Source organism: Lissotriton helveticus, chromosome 3_2, assembly GCF_964261635.1.
Source record: "Lissotriton helveticus chromosome 3_2, aLisHel1.1, whole genome shotgun sequence".
Classification (NCBI taxonomy): domain Eukaryota; kingdom Metazoa; phylum Chordata; class Amphibia; order Caudata; family Salamandridae; genus Lissotriton; species Lissotriton helveticus.
In genome coordinates, this window is record NC_136062.1 from 108,529,548 (window position 1) to 108,556,619 (window position 27,072).

Here is a 27,072-nt window from a genome sequence, read left to right on the forward strand (position 1 = left end):
TGGTTCTTCTTCGCAGCAAAGGTTCGTCTTGATTCCCAGAAGTGATCTAAAGTTCTGGGGTCTGGGCCCCAATATTTACACTGCAAAATCTGGACATAGTCAAAAGCAGTTCTGTCCTCCTGGGTGCAGCTTTCTGGCAGGAGGTGGCAACAGCAGTGTTTGACAGCAGTCCTGGCCCAGGTAGCTGAAAGGAAATCTCCGGCCCCTACTGTCTATTCAATGTAGGTCCTATTCAGTCCAGCCCTGACCCATCAGACTGCTGCAACCAAACCCCCCTCCCCCACCTGTCACTCACAAACCAGACATGGAATACACAAACCTAGCAGAGACAACTAGATGGTTTAGGCAAGAAAATACCTACTTTCTAAAAGTGGTATTTTCAAACATAGAATGTAAAGATCACCCTCACTAAAAGATGTATTTTAAACATTCTGAGTTGTAAGATGCTATAATTAAACTGCCCATTCATGCCTATGGGAACAGGTAGTCTTGCAATAGTGAAAAACAAAATTGGCTGTAATTCACCATCAGGACATGCCACACACATCGGGCATGTCCTGCCTTGTACATACAATGCACCCTGCCCATGGGGGCACCTTCGGCCTACCTTAGGGATCATTAATATGTAGAAAAGGGAAGGCTTGGGGACTAGCAAGTGTGTAGTGGTAGTCCCCGACTGCACACAGGCTCTGCAATGGCAGGCCTGAGCCATGTTTTTCAAGCTGCTTCTGTGGGTGGCACAAACAGTGCTGCAAGGCCACCAGCAGCATTTGATTTACAGGCCCTGGTTATACATGGTGCCCTGTACTAGAGTCTGACAAGTAAATCAAATAGCCAATCATGGAGTCACTAATCCACTACAACAATTTACAATAGGGAGCACTTGCACTGTGGCACTGAATAGCAGTGGCAAAGTGCCCAAAACATCTAGACCAGCAAAAACATAGCAAAAATACAGGAGGCAACAGCGAATAAATGGAAGGGAGACCCATGCCAATGGTGCCAGGTCTAACTTGTGTCCCCTCCAGCTGAAATGTGGGAAGAACTACCCACCCCTTGGGAGTTCTCTTCACTAAGGCGGAAAATTCTGGACAGACCATCAGCATTGGTGTGTTCTGTACCAGGGCAGTGTTGTAGTGTAGTTCCTATATTCCCAATAGGCTCTGCGCATTGGAATAATATATCCTATAGATGTGTTGTAGGACTTATGTCTACTAGGTCTCTATCGAAATATATTAGACTTAATTGTGAGTGCCAGCTAGCTCAGATGTCACTAGAATCTTTCTTGAGTTCACAAGAAGGGATTTAGTTTCTGACAACCGCATAAACATGACAACTTTGTTTCCCCAAGATAAAACTGAACTTCAGAGTCGTGGAAACAATAGATAGATATTTTACTCAGTCATTTGTGCATGCTTCGTTTCACCATAGGTGCAGAGAAATACATAGACGGACATTTTCAACAAAAGGATTTATTGAACAGTCTTCTTTCTCAAGCATAGGAAATGAACTGCTACAATCGTAATATTGGTTGCAAAATATAGTGCATACAGTAAAAAGAGTAGAATAAAATAATACTGTAAGAGCATTGTATGGTTTCTAGACCATAGATAAATACATACATAAATAACAGAGGCTAAAAAGTACTCAACTGGTGCTTCAAAAATACGCCTACCCCAATGTACCTAACCTAGTACGAGGGAAGAAGTAAGTGAGGTGTAGCATAAATTTAGTATTCTTTGCCAAGAATTTATTCAAGATTTCTCTTAGGGTCTAATCAGCTCCGTACCTTGGTTTAGAATGAAGAAGGTCAATCTCAGGACTCGATTTCCCAACAACCCGCAAGTGTAGCTTGGAAACACTGGAGCTGGATTTCTTGGCAGGAGAAAAGACAGTGTCTCTCTCAGTGCATCTGCTGGAGGGTCGGTTTCCTTCGGCACTTGCTGTAGCAGGATGCATCGGGCAAGTAGATAGTCGAACTGCTCCAAACCACCGTGTGTTTGCTATGGCAAGTGCGGGCATATTTATACCTTGAAGGTGCCGAGTTTGACGTAAAGGTGGACATAATAACGTCATTAAAGAGTTTCAGTTCTTTGACAACCCATGAGTTCTTGGACAAGTCAGTATTCAAGCAAGGGGAAGTTCCTAGCTGCTGAAGCCGAGTTTTCCAAGAAATCATTGTGGATTTTCAGAACTAGTAGAAGTAGCCCTGCCCTATTTGGACTGCATGAGCTATGTCTAAATATGGTTATGATTTCAATGCCTATATAAGGATATGGTGATTTATACCTACATAAGGGCATGAATCGGGAAAATTTCAGTAGGGTCCTAAAATACTATACAACACCCACTCCACGTTATCATGTTCAAATAAGTTCAAGCACTAAAACATATAGCATGTGTTTACAATCCCACCCGAAGATACATATAAAATTCATTTGAAATGGTTACACACAAAAAATGAGCATTTGTACTGAACGCATTTAAATGCAATGATTTCATCGTAAGCATATAATATCATATTGGAAAAGCTAACTGAATTAATCATGAAATTACACTTATGAAATAGCTCTTAGTTACAGAAAAAAGTCGAGACCATCCCATAGCAGAATATACAAACTGTTTTGGTATGGGGATTAGGTCAATATCGTTTCTAGGAAGTATTCAAAGAAACCTTGTTCTCTAAGAATAGTTCTACTTTAAGCAGATTGCTTTGTGCCAAAGTTCATTGTGTTTTGGAAAAAAATCAAATCAAATTGTAGAAAATCAGAGTTCCAAAGTTAGAAGCTTTTGTTTACAAAAAAGTGAAGGTCGAATTTTAGAGTTGAAAGAATGCTGTGTGCTAATTTCAAAAATTATTCTCGTGTCAGGAGAAAACATTAAGTCGACTAGACTGGCAAAGAAATTGTCTACCATAGTAGTTGAAACTTCATTAAGTAGACCAATCGTACACAGATGAGAAGCATCGCCATCAGCGCCAGTCGCATTAGCAATGTTCGCAGTAGATGGTACCTGTGTGCCTGTAGGTCCGCGTATCACACCTTCAGCTGGAATTGCCAGTGAGATCTCAATGAATGCCGTCATCAGGATTGGTAGCCGTTGCGGGCAACACAATACATGAGCCGTTACCGGACCCAGTAAAGAGTCAACATCCGTTGGCATTGCTGATGGAAGTGTTAGACAGATATCTAACACACATTCCTCTCCACAAAGCAGGCATCGTAGAACAGGTAAGATGCAATCTTGCCAGATTGGTCTGAATGACAGGAACCATGTGGTATTCAGATCTCTCAAACTAGCCAAGCCAAGGAGCTGTGTTATTCTTTCACGATACTGTATTGCCAGAAGAGCATTCTCCATGGTAATTTGGGTATCGCTGGTAACTGGACTTGCCATAACGAAGTAGAAGAAATAAAAATAGTATCCCTGCTACGAGTCCCAAGATGAGAGGCAGGCCACCGAACACAGAGTGCACAAAGTTAAGAAAAAATGCCCAGGACTGCTTCAAAGGCTGCTAACAGTGCCAAAAAAATTGTCTTAAATACATGTACAATACCGCTGGTATCAGACATGTTTAAGATGCGACCTAACATTTCTGCAAAATGCATGGGGCAGTTTGTTGATAATAATGCATGTATCTCCTCAGAGGACCTTGCAACTTGCAGATCATACGTCTCTCTGGACGAGGTCAGTGGCACAGTTTTTTTTAAAAGAATGGCTTTCATTCTGCTTAAAGTATCAATTCATATAGAAGAGATGTTCAGTGAAGGCCATAGTGGCGACTTCCCGTCTGTCTTAGTTTTCGGAAACAATACTTGCATACAACCAGTGACCCTGGCTGACACACGAAACAGATAGGCTGTCCCTGGCATCATTCCACAACAACTGTGATCATTCAGCATTATGTAGCTTCCATTAGAAAGCTGCCTAAAAATTGGGTCTATCACTGCTGCCGGGGAACCCTGCAGGTGGCATGATAAGTTGTTTGAAGAACCCTTACAGGCTCCATGTAAATTAATGCCTTGACCCAGAAGAGTACCGCTTAATGTTGTTTTACAGTTTTTACCACTAAGAAATACCTCCTTTCCCCCACTCTAACATTTGTCTGTGTATGGTAAATCCCAGGTCGACTTTATGTACTCTTTACCCAAACTTTCATACAGGCCGGCTGGTATGTGTTTTAAGCAATACTGAAACTGGAAAATCTTCACTAGTATCGTGATGGTGCCATGTATTATCCATTCAACGGATGGTTTCTCAGAAACGGTTAATGGTAATCTCTCTAGTTTTATCTATTCTCAGCACCGTATAGTCTGCTCCCCTCTGTGCCAAAGAGATTTGTTTATCTCTAAGTTAAATACAGAAAATAATGACGTGGTGTTGATTAGATGCCAAGGCACATAGCCTGAACGAAGGTTTTGTAACGTCCAGCCTAGTAGCATTATAGAACGCAATTGAGACTGGCCATGTTGTAACATGAGCAAGTCCTGTTCCATTATGTCCAATGCTGTCCAAAGAATAAATTCTGGATGACAGAGTTGTTAACCCGTTATCAACTACGGAGAGAGCTTTCTCTAAATTAATGTGATCAATTTCTCGTATTCGTTCTTCAGTTTCCATTTGCGTGACTGTCCAAGCTTCATTGTAAGCAGCATAAATACCGGCATATATGAAACGTTTATGACGTGGTTTGCGAGGGGCAAGTAATAATTCTCATAAATCAACGCCATCTTTAAGTAATGTTAAGTGTTGTTTTACATCTGGGAGTGTGGATTTTTGTAGCCATTCAAGTCACAGTTTTCCTACACTGTAAGTTGTTATGACATATCTTGGATCTGGCCGAGTCACTGTAAACCTTGTGTCTTGTTCAGGAATCTATCTTGACAGTTATGTGTGTCTGTGGGCCAGATAAACCATTGTTTCCATTCAGGATTAGTTCTGTTTTGTTGTAAAATATAATTTACGTCTACCTCCTCATCTGTAGTTCTATTGCTATCAGGTGTGGGCTTAGGTATGGACGGTTTGTTTAAATCTTTTATCTTAGCCAGGCCAAGACAAGATGTCTGTTGAACAGTTTCATTTAAGAATAGTATTTGTTATGGGATGATGCAGACTCTGAATAATGCTTCTACACCTTGTACCTGCCAGTCTTTTGTGCCCCAAACAGTTTTTGTCTCAATGTTGTCTTTCCAAAAGTCAAAGCCTAATGTGGACAATTGAGTATAAGAGGCCACAGAATAAATGTGTTTAGTATTTGTTAACATACTTTTCATTCCTGTCTTATTAACATTTTTAAAGTAAAAGTTTTCTGGATTTGTGATATTAAAACCTGTAAAGTATGGACATTTTCTATAGAATTTTTTAGCGCTACCTTTTGGAGGTGTTGGACAACGCTCCCATTGATTATATTTCTTTTTTTTAAATGTTTTTATTGAAAATCCATGAAGACACAACAAAGCACAAAAACAGTACAGCAGAAAAGAAACAATAAGGATTGTGGCAAACAATTTTGTTGTAATACTTTGAGCCACATAAACCATAAATTCAAAACAGACAAAATTAAGGAATTACATATACATATGAAGGAGACACAACTGTTATGATAGAAACTAAACGGGCCATTCAAACAGAATAAAATTAACACAATTTATACATCCATATAGGCCGTAACTGGGCACCAAATCTCTCACCCTAATTTCATTTTCCGTCTCCCATTCATAGTATACAAGCTGTACTCCAGGTTAAATATTGACAAAAATCTTGCTCTCCATAGTGCAAAAAAAGGAGCCTCCTTTTGCAGCCACATTAAAGCAATACAAAGTCTAGCCACCGCTGTAGCTAGAAAAATCCGATATAGAGATTTGCGAGCTAATTGATCAATTGCCATTCCCTCCGCCACCCCCAACAATACCTGCGCTGCAGATATTTATACAGGCCCCCCAAAATCTCAGTTAAAAACTTTTCGATATAACAAAAAAGAGTGGTCAAGTGCCCGCACATATAAAAGACATGTATCACATCGGCAGCATCGAACCCACAGAGAAAGCACTTTCCCTCATTAGGTCTCCCCCACTTAGATATTTTAGCTGGGGTGTTATATAGATCAAAAACTGTCCTACAATGCTGGGCAGAGAGGTTTTCTGACAAAAACAATTTCCCAGCTAATTTGATCGAAGTTTCTAACCTCGTACCAGAGCATCCCAACCTGATGTCCCATTTGCAATTTTGAGCCTCAAGATCGTTCTCACAAATATCCATCAATATAGTGTATAGTGTACCAATCTGTGCCATTTTCCTCACTGCCTCAATATGGAGATTAGCTTGAATTTCCCATCGGAATTTAAGCAAATAGTCCCGAACCTGTAAGTATTTAAAAAAATCAGACTAGGACAGGTGAAATTGCTCCCTTAGTGTATCAAAAGACATTAGTCCTTTGTTATCAAATAAATCTCCAATAAGACAAATCCCTTTGTCACACCAATTATCCAACACCTGATCCCAAAATACCAATGGTAAAATAGTAGTTACATTTAAAAGGGTATACCAAGATACCCTTTCCATCTTATACCTCTTCCTGACAGCTAACCATACCCGGTAGGCAGCATTCAAAACTTTGAATCTAGTTTGCTTATAGTAACTCCTATCAAGATCTATAAAAAGCCGATTTTTTGCATCGCTGCCCAACAGCATTTGGTAGATAGATGGAGATTCGGCCATGCTGGTTGGTTCTGCCCCAGTTAATGATATATTCATATGCTGTAACATACAAACATAATAATATAACGTAAAATCTGGGACCGCCCAGCCTCCTTGCGGCCGCGGCAGGTTCATATATTGCATAGCTCTTCGGCTTTGCCCTGAGCCCATAAGAACCTAGTACATAAAGATTGTAATAAAGCAAGATTGACACGGGAAATCTCCAAGGGCACAGAGCGAAAGAAATATAATATTTTTGGTGGAATTACCATTTTAAGAACATTACATCTGCCAACCATGGACAGATGTAAACACTCACATTGGTCCAATTATTTACGTGTAGCTAACAATATTCTTGCCCAGTTAACCTCGACCATTGCCCTTAAACATACCCGAATCATAATCCCCAGATAAGATACCTCGTTCAAGACCCTATGGTCATCATACCCCTCTATGTTCTCACAGAGAGTTTGTGTTTTAGATATATTTAAATTATATCCTGACACATCCCCATATTGTCCAGCAAGTGATTCTATCTCAGGCATAGCGGTTCATGGATTAGGAGTTACTACCGCGATATCATCTGCGTACGCTAAAACACGGTCTTGCCTCAATATTACCGATTCGATCCTAGAACTATATTCTATCATTTATTTAAACGGGTCAATGTATAAAGAAAATAATAGGGGGGAGCAGGGGCATCCCTGCTTCGTCCCACTTGTAATTTGCACAGGTTTGGATTCCAAACCCATTACACAAATTCGAGCGACCGGTTGGCGATATAGTGTTTGTAAAGCAGAAACAAACCGTTGTCTGAACCCCCGACGAATCATCACTGCCCACAGAAATCCCCATGCGACCCGATCAAAGGCCTTCTCGGCATCTAGTAATATAAGACTAAGCGGATCCCCCCTACAGTTAGCACTATCCAGCAATGTTATGATTGTTGATATGATTCGTCGTCCCCCGCTTGGGGATAAATCCGTGTTGTCGAATCGAGACTAACAGTGTTATAACTTCCGCTAGCCGAGTCACAAGGATTTTTGAGTAGATCTTTCAATCCACAATCAAAAGGGAGATTGAGCGATATGAATCCGGATGTTCAGGGGGCTTGTACAAAACTGGCTTCATCCCAAGTTAACGGGGACACCCTTGTCTGAGCAAGTCTGAATTTAGCCAGCATATCATGCTTCAAGACTCCAAAAAAGGTTTTATAAATCTCGAGTGGGAGTCCGGCCCAGCGGCTTTACCAGATGCTAATTCATTGACAGGCTCATTTTGATTCTTCTAAAGTAATAGGGGCCTACAACATCTCTGCTTCCGAATCCCCCAAATTATTATCGCAAAACCGATGTATCAGAGGTACTCCCTTTTGCGAATCATACTCTTCCCCAGTATACAGGGCCTCATAAAAATCATGGAACACCTCAAGAATCCCAACCTCAGATTCCACAAGATTCCCTTTAGAATCAACCATAGAACTAATTCTCTGGGCGGCCTCTTTTGCTCTAAGTTTTTGTGCAAGACACCGTCGGCTAGCCTCCCCATATTCATAATTCAATTGTTTCTTAGCCAGGTATTTCTTTGCTGACTCTTGGCTCCAATGAAGGTTAACTTTAGCCTTACACTTAGCCACCTCAGATAAGAGATCGCTAATATCAGAGCCGCCTTGGATCCCCAACATAAGTTTTTCTTCTGCCTCTCGCCGGAGCTAAGTATAATTCCTGTAGTATGGTCCGCAGTTATTTTTGCTTGTGCAGACCGAAGCTAAGAACTTCCCACCTGAATGTGGCTTTAAAAGTATCCCACACCCACCCTGTACTTGTGCTACCACGATTGATCCGAAAAAAGCACTCAATCCAGTCTTTCATATATGTAACAAACCCAGCATCTAACAATAATTTCCTATCAAAAGAAAACCCTTGTGGTACAGATGTAGTCCAGTCAAATGCTAAAGTTAACACCAGGGGACCATGATCTGAAGTGACCAGTGGATATACCTGTATTCCAGCATCCAACAATAGATGTTTCAGAGTAAAAAAACAATCTAGTCTTACCAGCTTCTGATGGGGGACAAGAATAAAAGGAATATCCAGGCTCTTCCCCCCTCAGAATAGCCCATGCATCCACCAAACCATGAGCGTCCAGAAAAGATTAAAGCGCATTAAAAACCCTAGGCTTCCTCCCACTGTACCTTTAGTTCACATCCTGTAAAGATTTAGGGCCAAGGTGAATATTTAAATCACCACAAACAATCAGTGGAGTGGGCCATAGGGCCAATTCTACATTAAGCCATTCTAAAATCAACGCCTCATCAAAATTTGAAGTTACAAGAAAGGGGTAAACCCGGAATCACTGGGATCTGGTTATTAATTAGTATGCAAAAGAAGGATCCCAGTGTACTAGAGATATTTAAATTCACATGGGGAAGAAAACATTAAATCATAACAATTTATAACAAAACTTGAAAGGAGAAATTTCATTTCAACCAATGTTATTTAATCACATTGGAGAAGGTACTTATTTACATATATGACTTTGCATGAGACCATCTCATAATTACTCGCATAGGTGGTGCCCAAGTGGGGGGGAGTGCAAGGTAGTTAGTGATTGGTAGGGTATTTGGGAGGTAGTAACAATGAATCATAGGCAATTCTGGTATAGAAATGCTTATATACCACAAAGGTAACCTCTAAGTACTAGAAACATAATGCCATTTAACACACATAAAGTCACAGTTAATAGATCACTGTTGAACGGATGATGGCAGCTTTCTAAAGTCGACGTTTCGACCCCTTGTCCGTAGGTGTTTGTACCCTTACTGTTGGGGTCTTCATCAGGACTAGTGTAGTGTGAGAGGGGAGGTGGGCACCTAAAAAGAAAGGGCGGTGTTAAACAACCAAACTTGAGGCCAAAGAGTTAAAACAAAATCCCAGGGAACTGGGCAGAACTATTTAATTTTTACCATGAGTGCAGAGGCGGGGAGGGGCAACTCTCACAGTCCAACTGTTGGGAGAAGGGGAGGCTCCCGGGCTCTCCAAAGTTTCTGGTAGGTAGAAAGGAAACGTCACCTAAAGGATAAAGGTGTCTAATAGCCAGGGGCAGAGGCGTTTAATAGAAAAAGATAATGATTTGCCCTGGTGCACTTACTGTTAGTGCGACTGAAAAGAGCAATGCGGCAATGGCGAAGTGTGGGTCCTTCTTAATTGGATCGTAGACTCTCTATCATTGGGGTAAGTATTATGGACCGGAATAAATCCAAGGTTACGTCCAGAATTAATCTGAAGAGGAGCAAACAACCAGTCAAAGATTAACCTGTATATTAAAACTCAAAATGATGCATCATGTGCATAAACACTGAGTGAAACATCCAACAGAATGTTGGTGGCGTCAATATTGAAGGACAATTAATAATCAGCATGTAGGCGCGCTTAAAGGGACTAGAACTGACAGCCTGTGCTTGTCTAAAGGTCATGGGGATCTCAAAAATAAGTAGATATTAAAGTAATGAGAGAGGTGGATCTCACCTCGTGTTGCGACTACCCAACGGGTTACAGTTGAAATCTGTCACAAAGTAAACATGCTGAGATGTTCACCAGATCCCCGGAAAGACAACTCGGGGAACCAAACAAATTGCTGCGCGATTAAATTGTAACCAGGACGCCCTTACTGGGACTGAATTGGAGCAACTAAGTACACGCTGTTAGTATATAAACAGGCGGCAAGGGGTACATATACGTAACAAACATATGGGCAAAATACCACAAAAAAATGAAACCGGGCTGTCATCTGGGTTTGACAAGTAGTCTTATCACTTAAAAATCGCCCGAGCAGACTAACGTATCCATCATCAACAAATCGCATGAAATAGCCATCCACCAGCCTCCGGTAAAATGGGGTTGTGCAAATAAATACAATGTGGGGCCGGGGCGCCATTGTGTGTCTATTTGATGAATAGGGGACCAGCACTCAAGCTGGATTACCTGAAGCTTATCGGAATAGCGTCCACTGAGGCCGCCGTTGTTGCGAGGGCCGCTGATTAATGAAGGAAAAGGTAATGCTTCAAGCGTGCACGCTCGGAAAACGGCGTAACGTGGGGGGATGGTTTACTAGAGAAGAAAGACTTCAAGGGTATTGAAGAGGCGTCAGTGAAGACTGCGCATGGTTACAGTGAATCAAAATACAAAGTGCACTATGATATGCGTAAATGAAAATGAATGAGTAGTTCTAAAATTGCAATACCGTGTGATGCACGTACTAAGTAATCTTAATAGCCGTCAGGGCGGATTACGGTTAAATAATACGGTAAATAACACGGTCACAATCAGTAACAGAATGTACATTTAAATTTACATTTATATAACATAAACAAATTTGGGAATAGAAAAAAGACCAAGAGTCTCAGATGCAATATTGAGTCAACAGGATCACCTCTCATATATGCATATGCTCTATGTTTTAATTGTGTCAGGTTTATGCATCATTTATTAAGATGATTCAAGCCCCTAACATTCAGGGAGCGAAGCCGAATGCCTCTACCCCTCATCTGTAGCCCCTATGTTTTTAACCTTATAACATCCATGCCAAGAGCCCCCTTGCTTCAAACACAGAAAAATAGAGTCTTCATGGATTATTTTCTTTTTTTCTCCAACCCACAACCTACCCCGCACCCACCTGCCCCCTCCCCACCCTCTTCTCATCCCACCTTCCCCCTGCCACCCAAATGTGGGCGTGAGACCATGTCCTCAGTGATGGCGAGTAGTTATGAACTGCCCCCTTCCCGCAGACCCCACCCGTGACCCACCCACCTCAACATAAATCATCATAAATCATCATATCAATTTTCTTGTCACATCTTAAGAAATCTTAGAACCACATGCTGCATTACAAGACACAAAAGAAAAAAGGAATTTGCATCACTTTTATATTCACTGAAACTCGTGTTCTATCTTACAAGTTGCAAACTACGTCTTATGCATCCTTCCCATTTCTACATTATAAGCCTGCCCAAAAGAGATCGCTCCCGAAAAAAACGAAAAAAGAGTAGTAACAAAAAAAAGAATACATTATAGGCTTCACATTGTTTTAAAAAAATCCTGTGCAGCAAACTCTGACACAACATACTGAATTTTTTCTTTATGTATTACTTTCAGTTTAGCGGGATTTAAGAGGAAAGCCTGACCACCTTTGGCCTGAAAAGCTGGTATCAACTGCCGCATTCTCCACCTTTGTTGGACTGTAGCCTGGCAAAAATCGGGGCGCACGAAAAATGTGCACCCCTTACCAGACCGACGCCTATCTGGCCTAGCCAGGTCATATAAAGCTTCACGCAGCAGAAAGTTGTTTAAACAGATTAAAATTGCCCCTAGGCCTATCCCCAGCCTATTCCGCAGGCCCCCCCTCCTCACACTTTGTACAAATGGGAATCGATGTGCCCTAATAATCTCAGTCTCCCAGTTCCAACCTTTTAAGTCAGGAAACATTTCGATAATGAATTGTCTAGCATCCTGCCCTTCCTTGTTCTCAGGAACCCCCAAAACGCATAGATTTTTCCACCTTGACCTATTTTCAAGATCCGTTAACTTCCAATCTATATCCTGTCTAGCATTTTGTAAAACAACAATGGTTGACTGCTGCTGTGCCAGTTGATCTTCCACCCCCGAGATCCGCTCTTCTACCTCCACAATCCACGTTGTCATTTCTGCGCATGATTTTGCTATGCGGCGAACGGTATTTTGTAATTTTCGGACCGCCCCCTGTGTGCGGAAACCTTCAGCCTTTGTCTCTGACTGATGGGCCATAATCACTTTGTAGATGGTATTCAGCGTCACCTCCTCATTCGGCCCCCCAGATATACTAGCATTCATCTCCACATGGTCAGGCTGAAGAGAAGGGGAGCCTTCCCAGGTAAGCTGGCCTACAAGAGTCATGGTCTCTTGAGAGAGAGGATTACTATGATCTTGTACCTTTCTTACAGTCTCTTGGTTCACAGACCGCTGCGAAGGTTCATCATCATCCGGATGTGACTCCATTTCATCCCCCCAATCACCGACTATACCCCCGTGTCAATGTCATTGTCATTTTCTGATATGTTTGATAGATCTCATATGGAGTAGAATTTCCCTCCCGAACCAGCAGACTCAGCATCATTCAACCTCTCGATCACAGAATGTACACTATTCTCTGTGTTCTCTATATTGCCAGTAAACTATGGGGTTTCACCCGCATTTAATGTCCCCACCTCAGGCACCCTGATATTAGCCTCCACACCTGCCGCAGCTGACACCGCTTGTGCTGCTGTATCCCGGGTACCACCTGCCGCTCCTGATGCTGAATGTAATGGCTGGTTCACCGGCTTATCTTTAACTGCCAGTTTCTTTTGAAAAATAGCAGGCACCGTACGTTCCTTTTAGGGAGTACCTTGCTGCCGGTTTCTGCCACTTCGCACTGCATTTCCCTCCATAACCGGAGCTGTATCTTTATCCATCCCTAACACATCCCGAAGTTGATCCTCTGAAGGCCTCCCTCCTTCCAAACCTGCTCCCCCAACTCCGTTAGCCCCCTGCAGAGGGTCTGCAGCCCCTGTAGCTGTCCCCATGTTAGGCCCCTCCGTAACCTCCGTGGCCCCTGTATTTGTAGCAGCCCCACAGGCTTTTGCACCTCTCGAACTCCCCATCGAGCCATACCTCTTTTCCAATCGATCCTATTTGGATCCACACACGCCGTAACAGATGCAGAGGCATATGCAGAAGTCTTGGCTCCAAACACTCCGCTGCAACCCACGCCGAAACACCGGCACAGCTGTGGCTGATCAAGCACCGCCTGCTCCTCGCACTATGCCGCCTTCATTCACTCCGCTCTCTCCACTATGAAGATTCCGCAGAGCCGCAGCAGCATCATACCTTGCCTCACAAACAAATGATCCACTACGCCGATTCTGGGGTTGGCGTTTAACTGCACAAAGTATGCAGAGTCCACAGAGGAGCGTCCAGAGCTCCGAAGCCGTACATGCAGAGTTTCAGCAAAGCCGTATCCGAGGTAGGTGTGATAATGATCACCGGTGGGGGAGCTACGAAGAGAGCAGTCCACAAGCTGCTCACTCGGCCAGCCACAGTAGCGGCCGCCATCTTGCCCCCGTCGTTCCCATTGATTATAAGTTAAAACATTTCTAGGGTTTGCAGATTTGTGCAAATAATGATGACCAAAATGATTAAAACAATACATTTCTTCATAATTTGATGAACCTTCTAGGTTTTCTTCTTTTGCAAATTTTGCCAACATTTCTAAGTCTGCCATCATGTTATTAACAGTCTCAAAGTTCCAATCATCAGAAAATGTACTGAGTGAAACCAAATCACTCAAGGAAACCTTAAATTGATGTGGAATCTTCAGCAGCTCGACAGGGCCATAAATGTCATAATCAGTTCAATCACATGCTATTCCACCAGGTAGAGGAATGGCTGTGATGTTCACTGATGACAGGTCTCTTTGTTCACAATGAGATGATTTGTGAGGCTTCAGGAGCAAGTTGATGTTCTTACTTGCTGTGTCTATTTTACTATATTTCTTTCTATCAGCTTTCCCAAACTTAAAACAAGAATGAGCCATAGTAGGAGAAAAAGTACACCTAACACAATCCAAAATTCAACCCATTGTGAAACCAGATATGTATTTGCAAGCTGGTGACCAAGCTCCTGTAATTGTTCCTTGAAAGTTTTGTTTGTTTTCAGGTTCATTGGGATCCTTAGAAAAGGTATCAAAGTTGATCAAATAGCCAGAGGCAGTTCTGTCAATGGTTGGTATTGCATCCGGATTATTTGAAATCGCTGAAGCTGCTTGTTCCCTTGACATGTTAATGTAGTCAGATGCTACATCATTGTAGATGGGAGTTTCTTGACAAACTGTTATTTGGGTTTCAAGAGGCACAAGTTCCATGGCTTTGTTGCATAGTCATTCTTTTTTCACTGCAGATTCTTCAAAGGTGATGAGTCTTTCAGTTTGAACTTCTTGGATGGTAGCAATATTTGGTTGTCTGCTACATCTTTGGAGTCGACTGGGACTACCACTCATTATCGGCCACATGGTGTGGTTTTACCAGGTCAATGGATACAGACCGGTTCTCCTTTCTTCCACCAAGGGGCGGCAGTAACACTGTTCTTGATCCATGGACGGCTAGTACAGGTACTGGTTTTCTGTAAGAAGGCCCAAATTCCTTCGTATCCACTATTTTCTCTCTGGAAACAATTCTTTCAAAAAATGTATGTGGTCATGTTATGGTCTGCACTCACTAGTAGTGTACACCAATCACTGTATATGAGTCACAAATGCAAGTCCAAATCCTCACCGCTGACCACCAATGCGACGGCAACTGCTGCGGCAGCGAGACACTTCTCCTCGTTGCATTACACTTCTAGCTCCTAGCGACATGCAGTCTTCTCAGGGGGCACAAACCACAGCAGGCACCTCTCTGCAGGTAGAATTCCCAGAAAGGGAATTCAGGGGAAGCTTGTGATGATGTATTTGTGTCCCTGAGACTTCAGAACAGAAGGCATACTCAGTCACAAGCCCTTGGAGATCTTCCTCAAGATGATAAAGTACACACAAAGTTCCTTTTCTATTTTCTTTGGCAATAAAGTAACCACTGCAGGCCAACCCCAACAGCAAACAGCACAGGGGAAGTAATCTCCTTCAGCTTCTCTGGTTCTTGTCCTCAGCAAAGGTTTGGCTTGATTCCCAGAAGTGATCTAAAGTTCTGGGGTCTGGACCCCAATATTTATACTGCAAAAACCTTTGTTCTCTAAAGGCAGAGAGTGTCTGTACCCAGTCAAAACCAGTTCTCACCTCCTGGGTGCAGCTTCCTAGCAGGAGGTGGAAACAGCACTGTTTGAGAGCAGACCTGGCCCAGGTAGCTGAAAGGAAATCTCCTCCCCCTACTCTCTATTATATGAGGGCTCAGGTCAGTGAGAGGAAATCTCCACCCCTACTCTCCTATTCAGCCCAGCCCTGACCCATCAGACTGCTGGAGCCAAGGCCCTCTCCAGCCCCCTGTCACTCACAAACCAGGCATGGAATATACAACCCTAGCAGAGACAATTGGATGGTTTAGGCAAGAAAAGACCGACTTTCTAAAAGTGGTATTTTCAAACACAGAATGTCAAAATCACCCTCTCTAAAGATGTATTTTAACATTCTGAGTTCAGGCATACTAAGCTCGAATTTCTACTTGGTTCCCTGGGTCAGTTAGGATTATGAGATGTTATAATCAAACTGCCTATTCTGGCCTATGAGAGCAGGTAGCCTTGAAATAGTGGCAAACCAACTTGGCTGTAATTCACTATCAGGACATGCCACACACATCAGAGCATCTCCTACCTTTTGCATACAATGCACCTTGCCCATGGGGGTACCTTGGGCATACCTTAGGGGGTGACTAATATATAGAAATGGGAAGGTTTGGGGACCGGCAAGTGTGTGCACTTGCCAAGTCGATATGGCAATCCCAGACTGCACTCAGGCTTTGCAATGGCAGGCCTGAGCCATTTTTTACAAGCTGCTTCTGTGGGTGGCACGACCAGGTGCTGCAAGCCCACCAGCAACATTTGATTTACAGACCCTGGGCACACATGGTGCACTGTACTAGGGTCTGACAAGTAAATCAAATAGCCAATCATGGAGTCACTAATCCACTACAACAATTTACAAAAGGGAGCACTTGCACTTTAGCACTGAATAGCAGTGGCAAAGTGCCCAAAGCATCTAGACCAGCAAAAACATGGCAAAAATACAGGAGGCAACAGTGAAAAAAAGGAAGGGAGACCCATGCCAATGGTGCCAGGTCTAACAACCTTTCGATTTTACTAAAATAATATGTATGATGCACTTACTTAAAGAGGCTTTCAGATATCTCTCCATCCATTGGTCTTTGGTTGTGTCATTTACATGTTGCTACCTCCCACTGCATACTACATCATGGGGCAATGGTTCAGCCTCCTTAAGCCACAAGTTAATTCACATAGAGAGACTGCATTTGGTTCTTTCAGAAGGTAAACATCCGCACACAAGAGCGCCAGTGTTTTTATTTTTACTTTATCACTTATTTAGTATTGCCTGATGTGATATCAGGATGCTTTTGAACTGAGCACAGGGCTCTTTCAAGCTTTATGAATTTCTGTCTTCTGCCAATTCTGTTGTAATTACCTCTTGCAGTGGCCTTGTTTATCTGAGTGCTACTATTTCACAGCATACCATATTGTGCTCCTGGACTCAGTTTTACTGATGGATCGTCGATAAAGCTGCCATGGAAGAAATAAACTTTATTGTGTTTAATTTGCAGCACAATTGTAACATAAGTTGGATATAATTTTGGTTTTAGCATACAATATTTTATACTATTAGCCATCATTCCTGCCTTCTCTCCATCTTCTTTCTTCCCTTCATTTCTCTTTCATTCTTTTTTCTTTCCTTCTTTCTACCTTTTTCTTTCAACTTTGACTTATTTCCTCCTTTCTTTCTCTTTCACTTTCATTCTTTCTTTTTTCCTTCTTTTTCCCTTCCTTTAGTTCTTCTTTACTTCCTTCTTTCTTACTTTCTTTCTTTATCATTATATTTTTCATTATTTTTCTTTTTGCCCTCTTTCTTCCCTTTCTTGTTTTGACTTATTTCCTTTTCTTTCATTCTTTGTTTCTACAATTTCTTTCTTCTTTTGTGTCTTTTCTGTCTTGTCTTCTTGCTTTCTTTCCATTTTTCTTTCTTTTATCATTGCTTCCTGTTTGTCTTCTTTCCATGTTCTTTCCTATTTGCCTTTGTTCCTTCTTCTCCTTCCTTCCTTCTTTGCCTTCCTTTGATTTTTGCCTGCTTTTCTTCCTTCTCCTTCAGTCTTCCTTTTTTGCCTGCCTTCTTCCTTTTTTGCCTTCATACCATCCTTTTTCTTTGCCTTTTTACTTTCTTGCATTCTTTCTCAAAGGCAAGAGGTTTGCAGCCGATGCCAGACGGACTACCTTTTTTAAAAAAAATCAGTGTTGGCCTACTAAAGTAACATAGTTACTATTCTGTGTTTTCAGTCACAGTCTATCGATTAGTCTGTGATTGTGTCATTCATATTTTCTCCAACCCACTCCAGCATGCATCAAGAGCCTAAGAGGTAATGTGTCAGCCCAATTCAGCCATTGACTGACTTCACTATGAGTTATAGCATCCGTCCCTTTCACAAGGAACACATCCACACATAAAGCCGTCTCCGTCCGAGCAAGGGAGTACTATGGTCATGTATCCTTTCTTAAAACAAAAAAAAACTTTTTTAACCATGTGATGATGGCCCAGCAGCTTCCCGAAAGAATCTGCTTTGTAAAAACCAGGTCAAAACAAAACAAGAATTGCCAAAAGGCTGACGGCCAACTCCAGACCTTTTGGCTTTGCCAATGCTTGTCATAAAACGCACTTGTTTCATATTACAATGGCAGTGTTGCATGACAGCACACTGCTGAAACAATTTAGTTTTCGGTCGGAAACTCCGTGCATTCTTGCATAAGGCTGTCAGATTCAATACCTCGTATTAACATTAGTGTTTCTCCGCTCTCTCCTCTCCATTATTGTGACGGGAGCCTCCTCCTTCGTCATCAAACGCCAACAGTGAGCGCGAGGCTTTGATTATCTTCTTAAGTGTGCTTATGTTAGCTGTCCTCCCAGAAGACCCATCATGGTCATTTGCATATGAAGCAATGCGCCAGACTATCACTCAAATCAATACTGGTTCTCATTTGTCTTCTTATATGTTGCCAAATTATAATGGATTATACCTCCCTCGACAGAACGTTAAGAAGCAAATTCACCTAAAATAACATAGCCATGTAAAATATGAAATTGAATTATCCCCACCTGCTATAATACTGATCAAGTGTTGAATCAGAATGTTTTGTTACATTAACATCCAATCTAATTTCGGGTGTCATTATGCAAGTGCAGTACTATTGACTGGTTTAAAATTAAAGTCACTTTGCATTTCAAAGGGCCCGTGACATGTGTCTGCTCAGCAGCTTAATTCCTCCTGAAGAAACGTTAAAATCAAACAGGAAACTACTAAATTATGCACAGTCTAAAAAACCAGCCAAGGTAATGTTAAAATAGACCTTTCAAATTAACGAGTCTGCGCTGCTTACGTAAACGCTGAAGCACCAAGGGAGCGCGAGCAAAAAAAGAGAAATGCTTTTTCCAAATGGAAATCGTTAAAGCACAAGCAAAAAATGTACAAAACAGCGGCCATTCATTGGCATCCAGGGCAAGATAAAGGTGCCCGCACTGCAATTTGAAGACTGAAATTAAACGTTAGCTGTAGGTTCTGCACAAATAGTTTAGAGGTAGATACATGTAGGAACAGATACGCACGATAACCACAAGTTTATTCTCATTCAGAATTATCACATATAGCTGATGAATGGGCCTCGTTTGATATTGACTATAAAAAAACTCAGCAGAGGCCTTCTTTAATCTATTATTAAAGAATAAGGTCGTTGGGGGAACCATTGATCTGATTCCACCTTCCTGCTCGCTCCGAGTAATTAAGGCCTCTTGGCACATGACGTAATCGTTGCTAGGTGCATTGGTGTTCTCTGCAGCGAGGAGACTGCATCAGCAGAGCAGTAACAAGGTCAGGGACAGCAGGGTGTTGCGCTGAGATTTTGACACGTCTGATAGGTAGAAGACTTGATCTGTGGGAGACTTTGTCTGGCATTAGAAACATCAGATGGTTGCACGTTGCTACAGATCAATTATGGTGGTAGTCAAATGATATGTTACATTTTCATGTTCAAAAATATGACATTACTATGTAAGTTATAACGTCGCTTTAGCAAACAAGCAGCATTCAACTACGAAGGTTAGTGCCTCAAAATACATGAAGTAAAAAAACTTTTGACCACTTTTCCGCCTTGACAAAAACAAAACTTACGAAAAAACTGATGTGTTCTGACTTTTAATGGAGGAACAACTAAAACAATAAAACAACTTAAGAAGCGTGTGTTACATTCGTTGTTTTATTAATTATTTAATTCCACTAGAACTTGGAACATGGTACCTGCGTGTACTTTTGTATTCCATGTTCGATGTTCTTTCTTTGTCAGTTACTACTTAGCTGTTGTGCGTAGCGTATGCACTGTGCCATTGCTCAATAAATAAACTCAATAAACTTAACTTTCTTCATTACTAACATTATAGAAGTTCTTAAGATGATTAACAGCATATACAAATATCTTAACAAGATATTCTAAAGTGCAATCTTGCAAACAAGCAACTAGCAGCATTGTTGTACGTGTACACACGATTATAAAAATGTGCCCACTTCAATTTTGTAACATTAATTCTTTACAAAATTTCCATGAAGTTATCGAACCTGGCCTGGTACGGAAGAGTGTGTAGGAGTTCTGACGAAGTATTTATCTCAGCTTACCTGCCTTCTTTGATTTTGTGTACCCAGAGGTTCGTAGAGCGGTCTATGGCAATCATCTGTATTTTGGCAATTTCCCAAGTTTTCGTGTTCAAGTTTCAACGGATTATCTTGGTATCCTTGGCAACGGTGCCTGGTCACGAAGGTGACGTCTTCCTTAGCAACGGTATCCAGTCTTCCTGGTGACGTCTTGCTGACGACGGACTACGTGGGACGACGGACTACGTGGGACTGACGCGTTCTTCATTGAAGATTCACTAGTCTCATACAAGGAGTTGACATTATTTTTCTACGTGCGTGTGTCATACGTAGCTGCTAACGTCATCGTGCCATCTGCCATATTGATTTCCATTGATCATAAATCATAGCGCTCCAACTCAACTGAACTTTATCTACAACATTTTATGCCTGCCGAATATCACGGAAGTGGGAATACTAATTATCTTTGATGTGTGACTGTATTTCACATTAAGGTACTGTATTTTTCTCAACGTGCGTGACTGTATTTCACATTAAGGTACTGTATTCTTCAACGCATTGGACTTTTCCGTGCACTTCCATCAATTTTCACGATCACTGACTCTTACCATAATTATATATTGATAATAGATACTGATACTGCATCACCATCGTTGATATTTATTACATTGATTTACCAGCAAGGTTACATTTACTTCATTTAGACATATAGTACTAGAAATTCAGTATGAACTAGTGTGACCATTAAAGTGTCTATTTGCCAACCTGTGTTTATTTAGAACAATTTACTTTACCTATTGGTTACTGAAAGAAACAGTTCATTTCATTTTAAGGTGCCTTTACTTATGACATTTTGTTTATGACAACCTCTGATATTCTTGTGTTTTTGGTGATTCATTCTTAATTCCACAACAAATTCATATCACCAATATTTTTTTATTATTAATATTACTTTTGCATTACTATTTTCTTTTATCAATAGGAGAGTTATACGATGCAGTTTAACCGACCTAACAAATTTCTTCAAAGCAAAGGTGAACCTCCTATTCCGTGGGCAAGATGGAAGGAGGAGTTTATCACCTACTTGAAAGCCATTGACGGGGAACGTATGTCCGCGGAAAGGAAAAATAATATATTACTTCATTGCTTAGGTTCTGAAGGGCAAGTTGTTTACAGGACTCTGCCTCCCGTAAGATCTAGTGGAGATCATAATGTTTATGATGAAGCAATCTTACGTATTGAGAGCAGATTCAGACCTAATAGTAGAGTTGCTTTAAATAGGTTTAAGTTTTATACTAAAGCTCAAGAGGAGGAGAGTGTTTTGATGATTTTCTAACAGCTCTTCGTGCATTATCTCTACATTGTAATTTTGGATTAATCACTGATGAAATGATCACAGATCAAATCATCGTTCATGTAAGAAACAAGAAGGTCCAAGAACAGCTTTGGATTTTAGGTGATCCTAATCTAGAGACAGCTATCAGCACTGTCAAAGCTCTAGACCAATCGGAAAAATTGATTAAATCTCTTGATAAATATAGTAAGTCTTCCACTTCCAGTGCAGTAAATAGAGTTATACCTAACACTTCAAATTCAGGAATTCTAAATAGTGTCACATCCAACAATAATTCACATACTGCCGGGACCTCAAAGAGTACATTTACCTCTAATTTGAAAGGTCAAATTAATTCTAAAAGTTTTTATTGTTATAGGTGTGGTAACCCAGGTCATATTGCTTCTTTCCCACGGTGTCCGCGATTTGGAAAGAATGCAGTAAAAGCGGACGCATGGGAAATGTTTAAAAAATGTGCAAAGTAATATATGTCAAAAAGAATTTGTCTTCAGTTTCATCACCCAATTATTCTAAAGGGAAAGTCTCTACTACATCCCATAACTTATCTTCGATCGAAGACATTCCATCGGAATTGGAATCTGGAATCGTTGTATCTATTCACAATACTTTTGATATATCTCAAGCTGATAAAATAGGTCCACCAAAATGTATTGTCTGTATTCTAGGTAAGAATCTTGAACTCATGGCAGACTCTGGGTCACCATAGACTATTATCAATAGACAGTATTGCTCAGAGATTTTTGGTAATCTAATTGATACTACAAGTTTATGTAAACCTGATATAGTTGCACAACATTTTGATGGGTCTTACTTTGATTTTATAGACTTCAAAGAAGTTTTAATTGAGTTCAAAGGTAACTATGCTGTTATTAAACTGTATGTAGCATTCAAAGGTGAAAATGTACTAGGATGGAGTGATCAAGCCAAATTTGGGATTAAGTTAAATCCCAGAGATAAAGAACCAGTTTCTGTAATTGCTATTACGTGTTATAAAGAACAAGATGTTATTGATGTTATTCCCACTGGTGGCATGGAGCGGAAATGTACTTGCCAAGAAGAGAAAGGAAAACGTTTTATTTCTGCTGATGACAATGTGGAGAAACTTACTATAATTTTTTCTGAGAAATGAGATAAACTGAAAGGTTTCAGTCACAGAATAAAAGTCAGAGAAATCTCGATTCGAGTCAAACAGAAACTCAGAGGGGTGTCAATTAGCATTAGAGCAGAACTTAAATCAATGTTGGATGACATGGTCAAAGGAGGGATTATTGAAGAAATTGAATCTTCAAAATGGGTTTCACCCATTGTTTTGGCACAGAAACTTGATAAAAGTATTAGGTTGTTTGTTGATATGAGAGCACTTAATGCAAATTTAGTTACTGATTGTCATCCCCTGCCGAATATCAACAAAATGGTGTGTATGTTAGAGAGTCGTGCATTTTTTCAACCCTTGATTTCCGCCCCGTATATCACCAAATTGAATTAACAGAAGACTCTAAACACTTTACGGCCTTTATCAATCCCCATGGTCGCTTTCAATTTAAAAGGATGCTGTTCGGGCTAGCCTCGGCGGCCTCTGTTTTTCAGAGAGCTATGTATCACATATTTAAAGATGCTAGTATGTTTGTCAAATGCTTCCAAGATGAAATTTTAGTTTTTTCTAAGAATGAGGATGAACGCTTTCTTCATCTCAAGGAGGTTAATGGAAGACTGAGAGAGAGTGGTTTGACGCTTAAATCGAATAAATGCAAATTCTTCTGCAAATCTGTGGAATATTTAGGCCACACTCTTTCCGGTGACAGTGTAGTACCAAAGAAATCCCTTGTTGATGCTATTATAAATGCTCCTTCACCAGACAACAGAGAGAAACTTCTCTCTTTCCCTGGACTATGCGAGTACTATAGCAAGTTTACTCAAAATGTTGCCACCAAGATGGAGCCTCTCAGAGAATTAACTAGACAATCTACTGAATTTGTATGGTCTGACAAACAAGGAGCAGCTTTTAAGCAGATTACAAATGAGATTGTGAATGCTCCCACCTTAAAATCTTTTTGTATTAACAAAAAATGTATATTTACTGTTGACGCCAGTTGTTATGGCCTAGGTGGAGTTTTGAGTCAATGTTCGGGCAAGGAAGAGTGGTGTGTTGCTTTCGCTTCTAGGACTTTATCTTCCACAGAGAGAAAGTATGCTGTAATTGAGAGGGAATTATTAGCATTTATTTGGGCCATAGAACATTTTCGCAACTATGTGTGGGGAAATAGATTTATTCTCAAGACTGACCACAAGCCACTTGTTGGTATATTGTCCCCGGGTAGAGGATGGAACTCTACTGCCGTATTGCACGTCTCACTTCCAAACTTCAAGAAGATAACTTAGAAGTAGTGTATGTTTCTGGAAAAAGTAATGTCACTGCGGATTTTCTTTCTAGATTGCCTTGTTTGGATGATGTTATCATTTCAGACGAACAAGATTTAGATATTGCGGCTACAGTTAAAGATTTTATTTCAGATGAGTTTACCAGTTTGTCTGAATCTGAATGGATGTCTGAAATGAATAAAGATGCGGTTTCTCAATTTATTTTTGGATGTTTGGAAAAAGGTTGGCCCAAAAAGAAAGCCACTTCAGCTGATTTTGGGTCTTTCTGTCAGTTCTCAACAGAAATTGAAGGAATTGGAGGCTTACTCTTTAAAGAAACGATAATCCCTCCAGTCTCTTTACAGAAGAGTATTTTGGCCCTTGCACATCTTGGTATATCCTCAATAAAACGTCTCATCAGGGCAAATTTTTGGTGGCCTGGCCTTGACAAGGTAGTTGATAGAACTGTTAGGCATAAGAAGTGATAAAATGATTAGGGTTTCTTCAGACCAGTGTCTTGGCCCGAATTTCCATGGCAGAAAGTAGCTTTCAACATTTCTGTTCCATTAAATCACCTACCCTGCAATGCTTGCTTTGCTTTAGTTATGATTGATTACCACTCAAAGTGGCCAGAAGTAAAATGTGTTGCAAGTGCCACCACTCAGGTTATTATTTCCTTCTTTAAGGAAGTTTTTGCACGTGAGGGTTCTCCAGAAGTGTTAGTTACGGACAATGGTGTTCAACTTATTTCACAAGAAATGGAGGATTTTCTTTGTAAATGTGGAATCAAACATATTACCACTTCCTTATATGAAAATGGTCAAGTAGAAAGATGTAATCATGTTCTTACAGATTGTGTTGAATTTGCTTGTAAGTCAGGTGAGTCTTGGAGAGATGTTGTGAGGAAAAGATTATGGATGTACTGTGTCACACCCCACTCAGTTACAGAGGTAAGTCCTTTCAGACTTCTGAAAGGGAGGGAACCCATTACAGATATATGTCCGTGGTGGGTCAAGAGAATTAACAAGGAGGTTAATTGTATTGATAGAAGTTGCTAAACGGGTGGAGATCAAACAGGGGAAGATGAAGGCGTTGTTTGATTCCAACATGAATATAAAAGCTCCTGATTTTGAGGTGGGAGAGTGGTTAAGGATCAAAAAACCCGGGTTCACATCCAAAGGTTCCTCTAAATTTGGTAATCCGATTAACATTGTTAAAGTATGTAAAAATTCTATTATCACTCAGGATGGAAAGGTTTGGACATGAGAAGAGTTGCCAAATGCAAATTTCAAAAATCTTGCAAGAACTTTCAAAACGGTTCTCAGCAAAGTTTTGGTTCCTCACAGTCTATAGCTTCTAGAGTTAAAAGTAATTATAGACCCATTGTGGTACCTGCCAGATTTTTGTCATGATGTTTTTGTAAGGGATGAGATATGTTACATTCTTTGTTTTTATTAATTATTTAATTCCACTAGAACTTGGAACATGGTACCTGCGTGTACTTTTGTATTCCATGTTCGATGTTCTTTGTCAGTTACTGTTTAGCTGTTATGCCTACCGTATGCGCTGTGCCACTGCTCAATAAACTTAATAAACTTAACTTTCTGCTACTCAATTTTGGAATATTAATTCTTTACAGCGTGCTTGAGTATTATCATAACGCTGTAATTAATGGGTGAGAAGCCATATTTTGACACCTTTACTGAACTAGGCATGATTCTTGGTTTAACATAGTGGTAGAGTGAGTGGATTCTTGGGAGGGGCTTAGGGCCATATACACAATAAACCAGGACATTTTAGGGGTAAAAGGACGCTTTATTGGACAAGTATGCAGATGTTCAGATGTACAGATTTACCATATTGAAACAAAGCCTCACTAATACAAAGTCAATCTCCTGACACATCCTCCTGACAACCCCGCCCTTAATTGATTCCCCACAATAAAACTTACCAAAACATTGTTCTAACCATTTCATCCCTTGCCTTATTCCTCGCTCCCCTGTTTACGTCTGTCTGAAGATAATCTGAATGCCCCCAACCGTTTCTGCCTGTCTCGATCTCCTCAAAATCTGCCATCTGCCCAAGCGAAAAGCCCCAGATAACAACCATAAAATACGCAAAAAACTCCACTAACAGGTGAATAATATCATAGGGAGGGTGGGAGAGACAGCAACAGCACTGAGCCCTACCTCAAACCGTCTGCGCCTAACTGACTGGAGATCTAACAGTCACCTTTCCAAATGACTAAGCTCACGCGCAGCCAATCAAGTCATACCTGACATGGCTGAACCGTTTGCCCGAAGCTGCCCGGGGGGGAACATTCTGTGAATGCCACCCCCAGGAGCCCTCATCGGATGATATACACAATAAAACAAGCCAGTTTTGGTGTAAAAGGCTGCTTTGTTGGACAGGTATGCCGATATTCAGATTTACAATAATAAAACAAAACCTCACTAATACAATTCAATCTCCTAAGATCCCCCGCCCTTAATCGATCTCCCACAATAAAACTTCCCAAAACATTGTTCTAACCATTTCATCCCCTGCCTTATTACTCGCTCCTATGTTTACTTCTGTCTAAAGCTAATCTGAATCCCCCCAACCATTTCTGCCTATCTCGATCTGATCAAATTCTGCCACCAGGAAAAACCCTGTACAGGCGTTTTTCTTGCCCCCACCCCTTTTCTTCTAGCTTCTGATTCGTAACAAACTATGTAAGAGAAAAAACACACTGTCACCAAAATAGTAAAACCGACTTATGCTCTGACTATGAGTCAGCAGTCAACTGTGACCTCAAAATAGGGGGGGAGAAGAAGAGACTGTCGCCTAACAGCCTGCCTGTTAGCACCATGTTTTTAATTCGATCAGGTTTGATAACTTCACCTTAATGTTCATGATTTATAACTCATTACCAATAAAAGAAAGGTGCATGCCATCCTCCTGGAAGAATTGAAAATCTTCTTTGGTTATGTAACTATGAGCTAACCAACTTAAGCCATTGATGCTACAAAAGCAATGTAAATCTCTGTTTACCTTTCTCCTGGCTCTTTCCATGGCTGTGAATTTTTCTGTTCCCTCTCAGACCCTTCTAGGCACTAAAGCTGTTAAGATTACTTTTGTTCTGGCCCACGACTTAACAATCAATTCTGAATCAGATTTCATATTGATTAATGAACCTAGACCTGACAGCTGAACAATGTCATTTTCCTCCATGTGAATGAGTAAAACATCAGGGTGTCATTTAACC